The sequence below is a fragment of the Pseudophryne corroboree genome, chromosome 3, assembly GCF_028390025.1.
Source record: "Pseudophryne corroboree isolate aPseCor3 chromosome 3, aPseCor3.hap2, whole genome shotgun sequence".
In the NCBI taxonomy this organism is placed as follows: domain Eukaryota; kingdom Metazoa; phylum Chordata; class Amphibia; order Anura; family Myobatrachidae; genus Pseudophryne; species Pseudophryne corroboree.
This window is the reverse complement of record NC_086446.1, coordinates 586,160,366-586,174,778: the sequence shown is the minus strand read 5'-3', so window position 1 is coordinate 586,174,778 and position 14,413 is coordinate 586,160,366.

Genomic DNA, 14,413 nt, shown 5'->3' with positions numbered 1-14,413 from the left:
CGGGCGTTTTTGAGCCCCTGATGGCCTTTGAGACGCCAGGGCAGGCGTGGGCTGCGAAGCCGGCTGTCCCACAGCTGTTACGTCATCCACCCTTTTATGTAAGGAGTTGACACTGTCGGTTAATACCTTTCACCTATCCATCCACTCTGGTGTCGGCCCCACAGGGGGCGACATCACATATATCGGCCTCTGTTCTGTCACCATATAAGCCTCCTCATTCAACATGTCGACACAGCCGTACCGACACACCGCAGACACACAGGGAATGCTCTAAACGAGGACAGGACCCACAAAAGCCCTTTGGGGGGACAGAGTAAGAGTATGCCAGCACACACCAGAGCGCTATATATATACAGGGACTAACTGAGTTATGTCCCTAATAGCTTTTATATAATATACTGTATACAGTGCCAATTTTAATGCCCCCCCTCTCTTTTCCCTCTTACTGTGCAGGGAAGAGCCAGGGAGCTTCCCTCCAGCCGAGCTGTGAGGGAAAAATGGCGCCAGTGTGCTGAGGAGATAGGCTCCGCCCCTTTTTCGCGGCCTATTCTCCCGTTTTTTATGGAATTCTGGCAGGGGTATTTACCTCATATATAGCCCCTGGGGCCATATATTGAGGTATTTTAGCCAGCCAAGGTGTTTTTATTGCTGCCTCAGGGCGCCCCCCCCAGCGCCCTGCACCCTCAGTGACCGGAGTGTGAAGTGTGTGAGAGGAGCAATGGCGCACAGCTGCAGTGCTGTGCGCTACCTTGGTGAAGACAGAGTCTTCATGCCGCCGATTTTCCGGACCATCTTCTTGCTTCTGGCTCTGTAAGGGGGACGGCGGCGCGGCTCCGGGACCAAACATCAAGGCTGGGCCTGCGGTCGATCCCTCTGGAGCTAATGGTGTCCAGTAGCCTAAGAAGCCCAATCCGGCTGCAAGCAGGCGAGTTCGCTTCTTCTCCCCTTAGTCCCTCGCTGCAGTGAGCCTGTTGCCAGCAGGTCTCACTGAAAATAACAAATTCTAAGACTATAACTTTCTAAGAGCTCAGGAGAGCCCCTACTGTGCATCCAACCTCGGCCGGGCACGAAATCTAACAGAGGCTTGGAGGAGGGTCATAGTGGGAGGAGCCAGTGCACACCAGGTAGTCTAAGATCTTTCTAGAGTGCCCAGCCTCCTTCGGAGCCCGCTATTCCCCATGGTCCTTACGGAGTTCCCAGCATCCACTAGGACGTTAGAGAAATATAGGTGCGTGGCTTCCTGGGGAAGGGGCGTGGCCGCAAAATAATACCAATCCATACTACGGTGCACAGTAGTCTACATTATTCAAATTAAGCTGCACAGTAGCGCTACTACACCAGGTAGAGCCCCTTTTACACATTACGGCAGACAGCATCCTCTTATTACACATTACGGTAGACAGCGTCCCCTTTTTACACATTACGGCAGACAGCGTCCCCTTTTTACACATTACGGCAGACAGCGTCCCCTTTTTACACATTACGGCAGACAGCGTCCCCTTTTTACACATTACGGCAGGCACAGTCCCCCTTTTTACACATAACGGCAGCCAGTCCCCCTTTTTACACATAACGGCAGCCAGTCCCCCTTTTTACACATTGCGGCAGGCACAGTCCCCCTTTTTACACATAACGGCAGCCAGTCCCCCTTTTTACACATTGTGGCAGGCACAGTCCCCCTTTTTACACATAACGGCAGACAAGATAGAGAGAGACAGAGAAGAGAGAGAGATACTTACCATCTCTCCCGCTGGCAGTCAGGCTCCTCGTGCTGGCAGATCCCGGCAGCCGCAGGGGAGAATGAGGAGGAGGGAGGGGGACAGGAGCCGCAGCAGTGCTATTTCATTGGTAGTAAGCGCCGCTGCAGCTGTCCCCTCTCCTTCCGTATTGGCTGCCCGGCGCTGCTGTGCATGCTGGGATGAAGGAACCGCATCCCAGCATCCACAGCAGCGCCGGGCAGCCAATACGGAAGGAGAGGGGACAGCTGCAGCGGCGCTTACTACCAATTACATTGTGCTGATGCGGCTTCAGTCCCCCTCCCTCCTCCTCCTTCTCTGCTGCCCGGCGCTGCTCTCTCCTCCACAGCGCGGCGCACGGCGCACACAGCAGAGGCGGCATGTAATGAGTCAATTTGACTCATTACATGCCGCTGGCCGTTGCGCCCTCAGGGCAACTGCGCTGTGTGCCAGGCACACCTGGCACACAGGTAGTTACGGCCCTGGCACAAGGCTATGTTCACTCCCAGCCTGGTGTTCCAATTTTTTTGATGTACATGTTCCTGTTGAGTTCACTGCCAATGCCTCCCAGCATGGTCTTAGAGCTGTCTTCTCCAAGACCATGAGTATCAGTATTGCTTCCATGGCCCTTACTGAGTCACATAATGCTCAAATTGAAAATGAGCTATTGGCTAGTCTTTGCTTGCAAAAGTTTTACAAATTAATCTATGAGTGTCTAGTGCTGGTTGAGGTAGACCACTAACCACTGATTACCATTCTCTGTAAACCCCTGCATACTGCCTTAACATAAATTCACGGTTTCATGCTCAAGCTCCAAAGGTACCATCTGGATGTGATGTACAAATATAGAAAAGGCCTCTATGTCACTGACGCCTTATCAGCTCACCTTCCAGACTTAGGTGTCCCTGATGCTGATCTTAAAGTCATGGAGTTTGATGTCCTCTTCTCCAGGTGCATGGAGGAGCTCAGTAATGTGACACTCATGGATGCCCTCTGCCAATGGTTGTCTCGTGTTGTCCTGCATTGCTGGCCTCCTTCTAGGGACCTGTCTCGTGACCTCAAGTCTTTCTATACCTTTCGAGATGAAATTAACCCTCACAAATTACATCCTCCTGTAAGTTTAGTGTTTTGTGATACCTTATGTCCTTCAAGGTTTTTATGCTCTGCAGGCCCACCAAGGGCACCCTGGGCATTAGAACAGCATATGGAGGGCTAAGGATTATTTTGGTCCTCTATGACTGCTGACATTGAGTGGGTTGTCTCTGCCTGTGCCCCTTGCAATGCTTCACAGTCCCATCATGCCAAGAAACAGCTCACTCTCCATGAGGGTCCTGACCTTTCTTGGTCCATTGTTCCTGCAGATCTCTTTGAAAATAGGATTTTAATTACCTATAAGTAAATCCTTTTCTCGCAGTCCATTTAGTACCATGGGGTATAGACGGGTCCACTAGGAGCCATGGGCACTTTAAGAATTTGATAGTGTGGGCTGGCTCCTCCCTCTATGCCCCTCCTACCAGACTCAGTCTAGGAAACTGTGCCCGAGGAGACGGACATACTTTGAGAGAAGGATAGATAAGGATAGTGGTGAGATTCTGAACCAGCACACATAACAAGAGGAAAGCCAAGCTAACCAAACTTGTAACAGGAACAGGAACAGCTGAACCAACATTACTTGACCAAGCAACAGTGCAGGTAGAACGAAGCACTGGGCGGGTGCCCAGTATCCTCTACGGACTACGAGAAAAGGATTTACCGGTAAGTAATTAAAATCCTATTTTCTCTTACGTCCTAGAGGATACTGGGGTCCATTTAGTACCATAGGGATGTACCAAATCTCCCAAACCGGGTGGAAGAGTGCTGAGGTTCCTGCAGAACTGATTGACCAAACTGAAGGTCCTCAAAGGCAAAAGTATCGAACTTGTAGAACTTAGCAAACGTGTCGAACCTGACCAAGTAGCTGCTTGGCAGAGCTCTAAAGCCGAGACACCCCGGGCAGCCGCCCAGGAAGAACCCACCGACCTAGTAGAGTGGGCCTGTACAGATTTTGGACATGGCAAACCTGCCATGGAATAAGCATGCTGTTTAGTAAGTCTGATCTAGTGTGCAATTGTCTGCTTTGAAGCAGGACACCCAGTCTTATTGGGATCATAAAGAACAAACAGCGAGTCCATTTTTCTGTGACGAGCTGTTCTTTTCACATACACCTTCAAAGCCCTCACAACATAAAAAGACTTTGAAGTAGCAAAGGTGTCGGTGACAACCGGAACCACAATAGGTTGGTTGATATGAAATGCGGAAACCACTTTAGGAAGAAATTACTGATGAGTTCTGAGTTCAGCTCTGTCCTCACGGAAAATTAAATAGGGATTTTTGTGAGACAAAGCCCCCAGCTCCGACACACGTCTTGCTGAAGCCAAGACCAACAGTGTGACGGTCTTCCACGTAAGATATTTTATGTCCATCTCCTTTAATGGTTCAAACCAGTCGATTGGAGGAACTGCAGTACCACATCGAGATCCCAAGGTGCCGTGGGAGGCACAAAGGGAGGTTGGATGTGCAAAACACCTTTCAAGAATGTCTGGACCCCAGGGAGAGAAGCCAATGGTTTCTGAAAGAAAATGGACATGGTCGAAATCTGGATTTTATGGAGCCAAGACGCAGGTCCACATCCACGCCTGCTTGCAAAAAAAGCACGAAACGTCCCAGATGATATTCCACCGCAGAACAATTTTTGCTCTCACACCAAGAGACGTATTTCTTCCAAATACAATGGTAATGCTTAGACGTTACCCCCTTCCTGGCTTGGATCATAGTTGGGATAACCTTTTTAGGGATCCCACTCCTGATTAGAATCAGCCGTTCAACTTCCATGCCATCAAACGTAGCCGCGGTAAGTCTTGATAGACGAACGGGCCCTGTTGCAGAAGATCCTTGCGAAGGGGTAGAGGACACGTATCTTTGAGGAGCATCTCCAAAAGGTGCGCGTACCAGACCCTTCTTGGCCAGCCCGGAGCAATGAGTATTGCTTGAACCTTTTCCCTTTTTATTCGCTTTAGAATTCTTGGGATCAGAGGAAGTGGAGGAAATACGTACACCATCTGATAGACCCATGGAGTTGTCAGGGCGTCTATCGCCACCGCCTGTGGGTCTCTCAACCTGGAACAATACCGCCTGAGCTTCTTGTTGAGACAAGAGGCCATCATGTCGATCTGTGGATATCCCCATCTACTTGTCAAGCACCTGAACACCTCTGGGTGGAGGCCCCACTCCCCTGGGTGCAGGTCATGTCTGCTGAGGAAGTCTGCTTCCCAGTTGGCTACTCCCGGAATGAAGACCGCTGACAATGCCACAGCGTTTCTGTCTGCCCAGAGGAGAATTCTTGACACCTCCGACATTGTTGCTCTGCTTTTCATTCCGCCCTGTCGGTTTATGTACGTTACTGCTGTCACATTGTCTTCCCTGAAACTGCACCCCGAGTGACTGCTCCCCAACCTCTGAGGCTTGTGTCTGTGGTTAACAGAATCCAGTTCTGAATTCCGAACCTCCGTCCTGCAATGAGGTGAGAAGACTGTAGCCACCACAGAACGGAGATCCTGGGCTTTGGCGGCAGGCAGATCCTCTGGTACATGTGAAGATGCGATACGGACCATTTGTCCAACAGATCGAGCTGGAAGTGTCTTGCATGAAACCTTCCGTATTGAAGTGCCTCGTAAGAGGCCACCATTTTCCCCAGAAGGCGAATGCACAGATGCACCGACACCCGGGTTGGCTTCAGGACATCCCGAACCATCGACTGGTCTACCAATGCCTTTTCCAACGGAAGGAACACCTTTTGTGACTCCATGTCCAGTATCATTCCCAGGAATGGGAGCCTCCGTGTGGCTCTAGGTGAGATTTCAGAAGATTCAGAATCCACCGGTGATCCTGGAGGAGTTTGGTTGAGAGAGCAATGCTGTCCAGCAACCTCTCCCTGGACGTCGCTTTTATCAGGTGATCGTCCAGTTTACGGAATTATGTTCACTCCCTGTTTGCGGAGTAGAAACATCATCACTGCCATCACCTTGGGGAACACCCTCGGTGCTGTGGAGAGACCAAATGGCAGGGCCTGGAACTGGTAGTGACAGTCCTGCAGTGCAAACCGTAGATAAACCTGATGAGGCGGCCAGATCGGAATATGAAGGTACGCATCCTTAATATCCAGAGACACTAGGAATTCCCCCTCCTCCAGACCTGAGATCACCGCTCTCAGAGACTCCATCTTGAATTTGAACACTTGTAAGTACGGATTCAAAGACTTGAGGTTCAAAATCGGTCTTACCAAACCGTCCGGCTTCGGTACTATGAACCAGTTGGAATAGTACCCCTGGTTTAGTAGATGAGGTGGAACTGGAACAATGACCTGAGTCTGTACCAGTTTTTGGATGGCATGCTATAAAGTTACACTTGCCTCTTGTGAAAATGGCAAGCCTGATTTGAAGAATCTGTGAGGTGGGAGCTCTTGGAACTCCAGTCTGTAGCCCTGGGAAATAAAATATATGACCCAGGGATCCTGGCACGAAGTTGACCAGATCTGACTGAAGAATTGTAGTTGGGCCCCCACCTGACAGCCTTCCAGGCATCGCGGTCCACCGTCATGCTGAAGTCTTTGAGGAAGCAGAGCCTGAGCTCTGTTCCTGAGCACCTGCAGTTGCTGGTTTGCGTGGTTTACCTCTTGTGCCACTGTAGGACGTAGAAGCACCTCTGGATTTGCCCTTGAACTTGGCCATCCAAAAGGACTATAACTTAGAGGCTGAATAAGTCTTCTTGGTTGTGGGGGGGGGGGGGGGGGGGGGCTGCAGAAGGAAGATAAGCAGACTTACCCGCAGTAGCTGTGGAGATCCATTTGTCTAGTTCATCTCCAAACAAGGCCTCTCCTGTGAATTGTAGGCCTTCCACGCCTTTCCTGGAGCCCACGTCAGCAGTCCACTGGCATAGCCACAAGCCCCTGCGTGCCGACACTGCCATAGCGGTGGTGCTTGCGTTAAGCACGCCTATTTCCTTTATGGCTTCCACCATAAAGTTCGCAGAGTCCTGTATATGCTGCAGGAGTAAGACAACATCCCCCCTAGATAAGGAATCTAACCCCTCAATTAGGTTACCTGACCATTTTGTAATGGCTTTACTGATCCACGTAAATGCAATAGTGGGTCTTTGGGCCACCCAGCAGCTCTGTACAATGATTTGAGTGTAGTCTCAATTTTTTTTACGATCAGCCGTGTCTTTTAGGGAGGCTGCACCAGGAACAGGCAATATAATTTTACGTGACAGCCTAGAGACTGATGCTTCCACTCTCGGTGTATTTTCCCCTTTTTTCCTATCCTCCAGAGGAAAAGGAAAAGATGAGAGCATCCTTTTAGGGATCTGAAACTTCTTATCAGGATTAACCCATGGTTCTTCAAACATGGTATTCAATTCCTTTGACACAGGAAAAGTAACTGAGGATTGCTTTACATTAAAATAAGATTCCTCACTCTCCTTTGACACCTTATCAGGAATATGCAGAACTTCTCTGATAGCCTCTATAATAGCCTCTATTCCCTGTGACAGAGCCACATCCCCCCCTCCAAGTCTATCTCACCCTCCTCCAAGTCTGACCCATCAGCGTCAGAGTCAGATTGCAGGATATGGGCCAGAGATCGCTTTTGCGGATAAGAGGGAGGGGACTGAGACGCTTTTTTGGGGACTGAGTCTCTGTCAATAAACTCATCCACAGTTTGTTTTAAGTATTGCGTCTCTTTCTCATTGCGAGACAATTTTGTAGAAAGAGTGGAAATCATTCCTTTGAGAGAATTAACCCACTCTGGTTCAGCCCCCCCAGCTTGTGAACCCTTAGTACCGAGTAGTGAGCCCCCTGGTGAAGAGGAACACTCCGCTGTAGAAGAAACACACTCTTTGCCTGACATAATGTAAATGTGACAGAGCACACACACACACACACACACACACACACACACACACACACACACACACACACACACACACACACACACACACAGCACAATTAACCCACAAAGAGCCCTTCAGGGAGACACAGAGTTGTTTGGAGCCAGACCCCACCGTGCCCTTATCACTAATGCCAAGCTTAGCTGGGTCGCAGACTAAGTACCCCGATAGGGGACTTAGTACACTAATAGTCGCACCCCCCCTGCTATGACCCCCTGGTACCGCTGAGGTAATCTGGAGTCACACCGGAGGAGCTGTGCGTCCCTGTCCTGTCAGCGTCTGTGTCCACTGCAGAGGGAAAATGGTGCTGGTAAGCTGCTTGATCCTCTCATAGTTAAGCCCCGCCCCTTCAATGGCACGCTGTCTTCCCGCTTTTTTTATACTGGCTGAGGAATCTGGTGCTTAAAATGGAGGGAAACCGTTTTAAAGCTGTGTTGCCAGTCTGGGTACTGTGTACAGTGTACTGAGACGCAGTTGTGTACTGTGTCTGGAGACGCATTCCGCCCTGTTTAGAAGCCATGCGTCTCCGTATCCTCGTGCCGCCATAATGGCTGGCGCCCCACTAACCGGGACGCCGGCTCAGTACTTACCACTCTTCATTCTTCTGGCTCTGTTAGGGGTGGCGGCGTGCTGCGGGAATGTACGCTCGCCATGGTGGGGCTTGCGAATTGTACCCTCAGGAGCTCAGTGTCCTGTCAGCGGGGAACGGGACCATTAACCCTTCAAGAGGTTGGGCCGTTCCCTCCCCTCCCTAAGTCCCACGAAGCAGGCAGACTGGTGCCAACCAGCCCTGCCTGAAAACAACAAACATAGAAAATAAATGCAGAAAACTCTTCAGGAGCTTCCCAAGCGTGACCGGCTCCTCCAGGCACATTTTCTAAACTGAGTCTGGTAGGAGGAGCATAGAGGGAGGAGCCAGCCCACACTATCGAATTCTTAAAGTGCCCATGGCTCCTAGTGGACCCGTCTTTACCCCATGGTACTAAATGGACCCCAGTATCCTATAGGTCCCATAGTTCTGCAAACTCGGTCCTCATTACCCCACACAGTGCATGTTTTGCAGGTCTCCTCACAGAATCACAAGTGAGATAATTAACTTCAACTGCGGACCTTTTAAAATATGTCTGTGAGTAATTAATACACCTGTGCACTTTCTGGGTTACCTGCAAAACATGCACTGTGTGGGGTAATGAGGACCGAGTTTGCAGACCTATGCTCTAGGACACAGGTTCTCAAACTCGGTCCTCAGGACCCCACACGGTGCATGTTTTGCAGGTCTCCTCACAGAATCACAAGTGACATAATTAGCTCCACCTGTGGACCTTTTAAAATGTGTCAGTGAGTAATTAATACACCTGTGCACTTGCTGGGTTACCTGCAAAACATGCACCGTGTGGGGTCCTGAGGACCGAGTTTGAGAACCACTGCTCTAGGATGTAAGAGAAAGGAGGGGGAAATCGCACCTTGTGTTAGTAAATTCATATTTCAGTTGGTTGGAGATAGTTTATCTTACCAAACTGACAGGCATCAACTAAATGCAAATATACTTTTCTGCACAAGGCATACCACAGAAGCTACTTATTAACAATGCCATGCAGTTCATGAGTGGTGAGTTCCAGAATTTCACCAGTGAGTGAGATACCTCACATCACCAGCAGTCCTAGCTATCCACAGTCCAGATTTAGGAGAACGTAGCTGAAAGTGCAGCATGTTCTACGAACCTATTAGACAAATGTTATAGAGATGGTTTTAATAAGAATTTACTTACCGATAATTCTATTTCTCATAGTCCGTAGTGGATGCTGGGGACTCCGTAAGGACCATGGGGAATAGCGGCTCCGCAGGAGACTGGGCACATCTAAAGAAAGCTTTAGGACTATCTGGTGTGCACTGGCTCCTCCCCCTATGACCCTCCTCCAAGCCTCAGTTAGGATACTGTGCCCGGACAAGCGTACACAATAAGGAAGGATTTTGAATCCCGGGTAAGACTCATACCAGCCACACCAATCACACCGTATAACCTGTGATCTGAACCCAGTTAACAGCATGATAACAGAGGAGCCTCTGAAAGATGGCTCACAACAATAATAACCCGATTTTTGTAACAATAACTATGTACAAGTATTGCAGACAATCCGCACTTGGGATGGGCGCCCAGCATCCACTACGGACTATGAGAAATAGAATTATCGGTAAGTAAATTCTTATTTTCTCTAACGTCCTAAGTGGATGCTGGGGACTCCGTAAGGACCATGGGGATTATACCAAAGCTCCCAAACGGGCGGGAGAGTGCGGATGACTCTGCAGCACCAAATGAGAGAACTCCAGGTCCTCCTCAGCCAGGATATCAATTTTGTAGAATTTTACAAACGTATTTGCTCCTGACCAAGTAGCTGCTCGGCAAAGTTGTAAAGCCGAGACCCCTCGGGCAGCCGCCCAAGATGAGCCCACCTTCCTTGTGGAGTGGGCATTTACAGATTTTTGGCTGTGGCAGGCCTGCCACAGAATGTGCAAGCTGAATTGTACTACAAATCCAACGAGCAATAGTCTGCTTAGAAGCAGGAGCACCCAGCTTGTTGGGTGCACACAGGATAAACAGCGAGTCAGATTTCCTGACTCCAGCCGTCCTGGAAACATATATTTTCAGGGCACTGACAACGTCTAGCAACTTGGAGGCCTCCAAGTCCCTAGTAGCCGCAGGCACCACCAATAGGTTGGTTCAGGTGAGACGCTGAAACCACCTTGGGGAGAAACTGAGGACGAGTCCTCAATTCCGCCCTGTCCGAATGGAAAATCAGATAAGGGCTTTTTCAGGATAAAGCCGCCAATTCTGACACGCGCCTGGCCCAGGCCAGGGCCAACAGCATGACCACTTTCCATGTGAGATATTTTAACTCCACAGATTTAAGTGGTTAAAACCAATGTGACTTTTGGAACCCAAAACTACATTGAGATCACAAAGTGCCACTGGAGGCACAAAAGGAGGCTGTATATGCAGTACCCCTTTTACAACGTCTGAACTTCAGGGACTGAAGCTAGTTCTTTTTGGAAGAAAATTGACAGGGCCGAAATTTTAACCTTAATGGACCCCAATTTCAGGCCCATAGACACTCCTGTTTGCAGGAAATGTAGGAATCGACCCAGTTGAATTTCCTCCGTCGGGCCTTACTGGCCTCGCACCACGCAACATATTTTCGCCAATTGCGGTGATAATGTTTTTAGCGGTTACATCCTTCCTGGCTTTGATCAGGATAGGGATGACTTCATCCGGAATGCCTTTTTTCCTTCAGGATCCGGCGTTCAACCGCCATGCCGTCAAACGCAGCCGCGGTAAGTCTTGGAACAGACAGGGTCCTTGCTGGAGCAGGTCCCTTCTTAGAGGTAGAGGCCACGGATCCTCCGTGAGCATCTCCTGAAGTTCCGGTTACCAAGTCCTTCTTGGCCAATCCGGAACCACGAATATAGTGCTTACTCCTCTCCATCTTATCAATCTCAGTACCTTGGGTATGAGAGGCAGAGGAGGGAACACATACCCTAACTGGTACACCCACGGTGTTACCAGAGCGTCTACAGCTTATTGCCTGAGGGTCCCTGGACCTGGCGCAATACCTGTCGAGTTTTTAATCATGTGGAAGACTTCTGGGTGAAGTCCCCACTCTCCCGGGTGGAGGTCGTGCTGAGGAAGTCTGCTTCCCAGTTGTCCACTCCCGGAATGAATACTGCTGACAGTGCTATCACATGATTTTCCGCCCAGCGAAGAATCCTTGCAGTTTCTGCCATTGCCCTCCTGCTTCTTGTGCCACCCTGTCTGTTTACGTGGGTGACTGCCGTGATGTTGTCCGACTGGATCAACACCGGCTGACCTTGAAGCAGAGGTCTTGCTAAGCTTAGAGCATTGTAAATGTCCCTTAGCTTCAGGATATTTATGTGAAGTGATGTCTCCAGGCTTGACCATAAGCCCTGGATATTCCTTCCCTGTGTGACTGCTCCCCAGCCTCGCAGGCTGGCATCCGTGGTCACCAGGACCCAGTCCTGAATGCCTAATCTGCGGCCCTCTAGAAGATGAGCACTCTGCAACCACCACAGGAGGGACACCCTTGTCCTTGGTGACAGGGTTATCCGCTGATGCATCTGAAGATGCGATCCGGACCATTTGTCCAGCAGGTCCCACTGGAAAGTTCTTGCGTGGAATCTGCCGAATGGGATTGCTTCGTAGGAAGCCACCATTTTACCCAGAACCCTTGTGCATTGATGCACTGAGACTTGGCTCGGTTTTAGGAGGTTCCTGACTAGCTCGGATAACTCCCTGGCTTTCTCCTCCGGGAGAAACACCTTTTTCTGGACTGTGTCCAGGATCATCCCTAGGAACAGAAGACACGTCGTCGGAACCAGGTGCGATTTTGGAATATTGAGAATCCAATCGTGCTGCCGCAACACTACCTGAGTTAGTGCTACACCGACCTCCAACTGTTCCCTGGATCTTACCCTTATCAGGGAATTGTCCAAGGAAGGGATAACTAAAATTCACTTCCTTCGAAGGAATATCATCATTTCGGCCATTACCTTGGTAAAGACCTGGGGTGCCGTGTACCATCCATACGGCAGCGTCTGAACTGATAGTGACAGTTCTGTACCATAAACCTGAGGTACCCTTGGTGAGAAGGGTAAATTTTGACATGAAGGTAAGTATCCTTGATGTCCCGAGACATCATGTAGTCCCCTTCTTCCAGGTTCGCAAACACTGCTCTGAGTGACTCAATCTTGAATTTGAACCTCTGTACGTAAGTGTTCAAAGATTTTAGATTTAGAATCGGTCTCACCGAGCCGTCCGGCTTCGGTACCACAACAGTGTGGAATAATACCCCGTTCCCTGTTGCAGGAGGGGTATCTTGATTATCACCTGCTGGGAATACAGCTTGTGAATGGCTTCCAAAACTGTCTCCCTGTCAGAAGGAGACATCGGTAAAGCCGACTTTAGGAAACGGCGAGGGGGAGACGTCTCGAATTCTAATTTGTACCCCTGAGATATCACCTGAAGGATCCAGGGGTCTACTTGCGAGTGAGCCCACTGTGCGCTGAAATTCATTGAGACGGGCCCCCCACCGTGCCTGATTCTGCTTGTAAAGCCCCAGCGTATACTGAGGGCTTGGCAGAGACGGGAGAGGGTTTCTGTTCCTGGGAACTGGCTGATTTCTGCAGCCTTTTTCCTCTCCCTCTGTCACGGGGCAGAAATGAGGAACCTTTTGCCCGCTTGTCCACGAAAAGACTGCGCCTGATAATACGGCGTCTTCTCATGTTGAGAGGTGACCTGGGGTACAAACGTGGAATTCCCAGCTGTTGCCGTGGCCACCAGGTCTGAAAGACCGACCCCAAATAACTCCTCCCTTAATAAAGCAATACTTCCAAATGCCGTTTGGAATACGCATCACCTGACCACTGACGTGTCCATAACCCTCTACTGGTAGAAATGGACAACGCGCTTAGACTTGATGCCAGTCGGCAAATATTCCGCTGTGCATCACGCATATATAAAAATGCATCTTTTAAATGCTCTATAGGCAAAAATATACTGTCCCTATCTAGGGTATCAATATTTTCAGTCAGGGAATCCGACCACGCCAACCCAGCACTGCACATCCAGGCTGAGGCGATTGCTGGTCGCAGTATAACACCAGTATGTGTGTAAATACCTTTTAGGATACCCTCCTGCTTTCTATCAGCAGGATCCTTAAGGGCGGCCATCTCAGGCGAAGGTAGAGCCCTTACAAGCGTGTGAGCGCTTTATCCCCCCTAGGGGGTGTTTCCCAACGCACCCTAACCTCTGGCGGGAAAGGATATAATGCCAATAACATTTTAGAAATTATCCGTTGTTATCGGGGGAAACCCACGCATCACGACACACCTCATTTAATTTCTCAGATTCAGGAAAACTACAGGTAGTTTTTCCTCACCGAACATAATACCCCTTTTTTGGTGGTACTCGTATTATCAGAAATGTGTAAAACATTTTTCATTGCCTCAATCATGTAACGTGTGGCCCTACTGGAAGTCACATTCGTCTCTTCACCGTCGACACTGGAGTCAGTATTCGTGTCGGCGTCTATATCTGCCATCTGAGGTAACGGGCGCTTTAGAGCCCCTGACGGCCTATGAGACGTCTGGACAGGCACAAGCTGAGTAGCCGGCTGTCTCATGTCAACCACTGTCTTTTATACAGAGCTGACACTGTCACGTAATTCCTTCCAACAGTTCATCCACTCAGGTGTCGACCCCCTAGGGGGTGACATCACTATTACAGGCAATCTGCTCCGTCTCCACATCATTTTTCTCCTCATACATGTCGACACAAAAGTACCGACATACAGCACACACACAGGGAATGCTCTGATAGAGGACAGGACCCCACTAGCCCTTTGGGGAGACAGAGGGAGAGTTTGCCAGCACACACCAGAGCGCTATATATATACAGGGATAACCTTATATAAGTGTTTTTCCCCTTATAGCTGCTGTATAGTTAATACTGCGCCTAATTAGTGCCCCCCTCTCTTTTTTTAACCCTTTCTGTAGTGTAGTGACTGCAGGGGAGAGACAGGGAGCTTCCCTCCAACGGAGCTGTGAGGGAAAATGGCGCCAGTGTGCTGAGGAGATAGGCTCCGCCCCTTTTTCGCGGACTTTTCTCCTGCTTTTTTATGGAT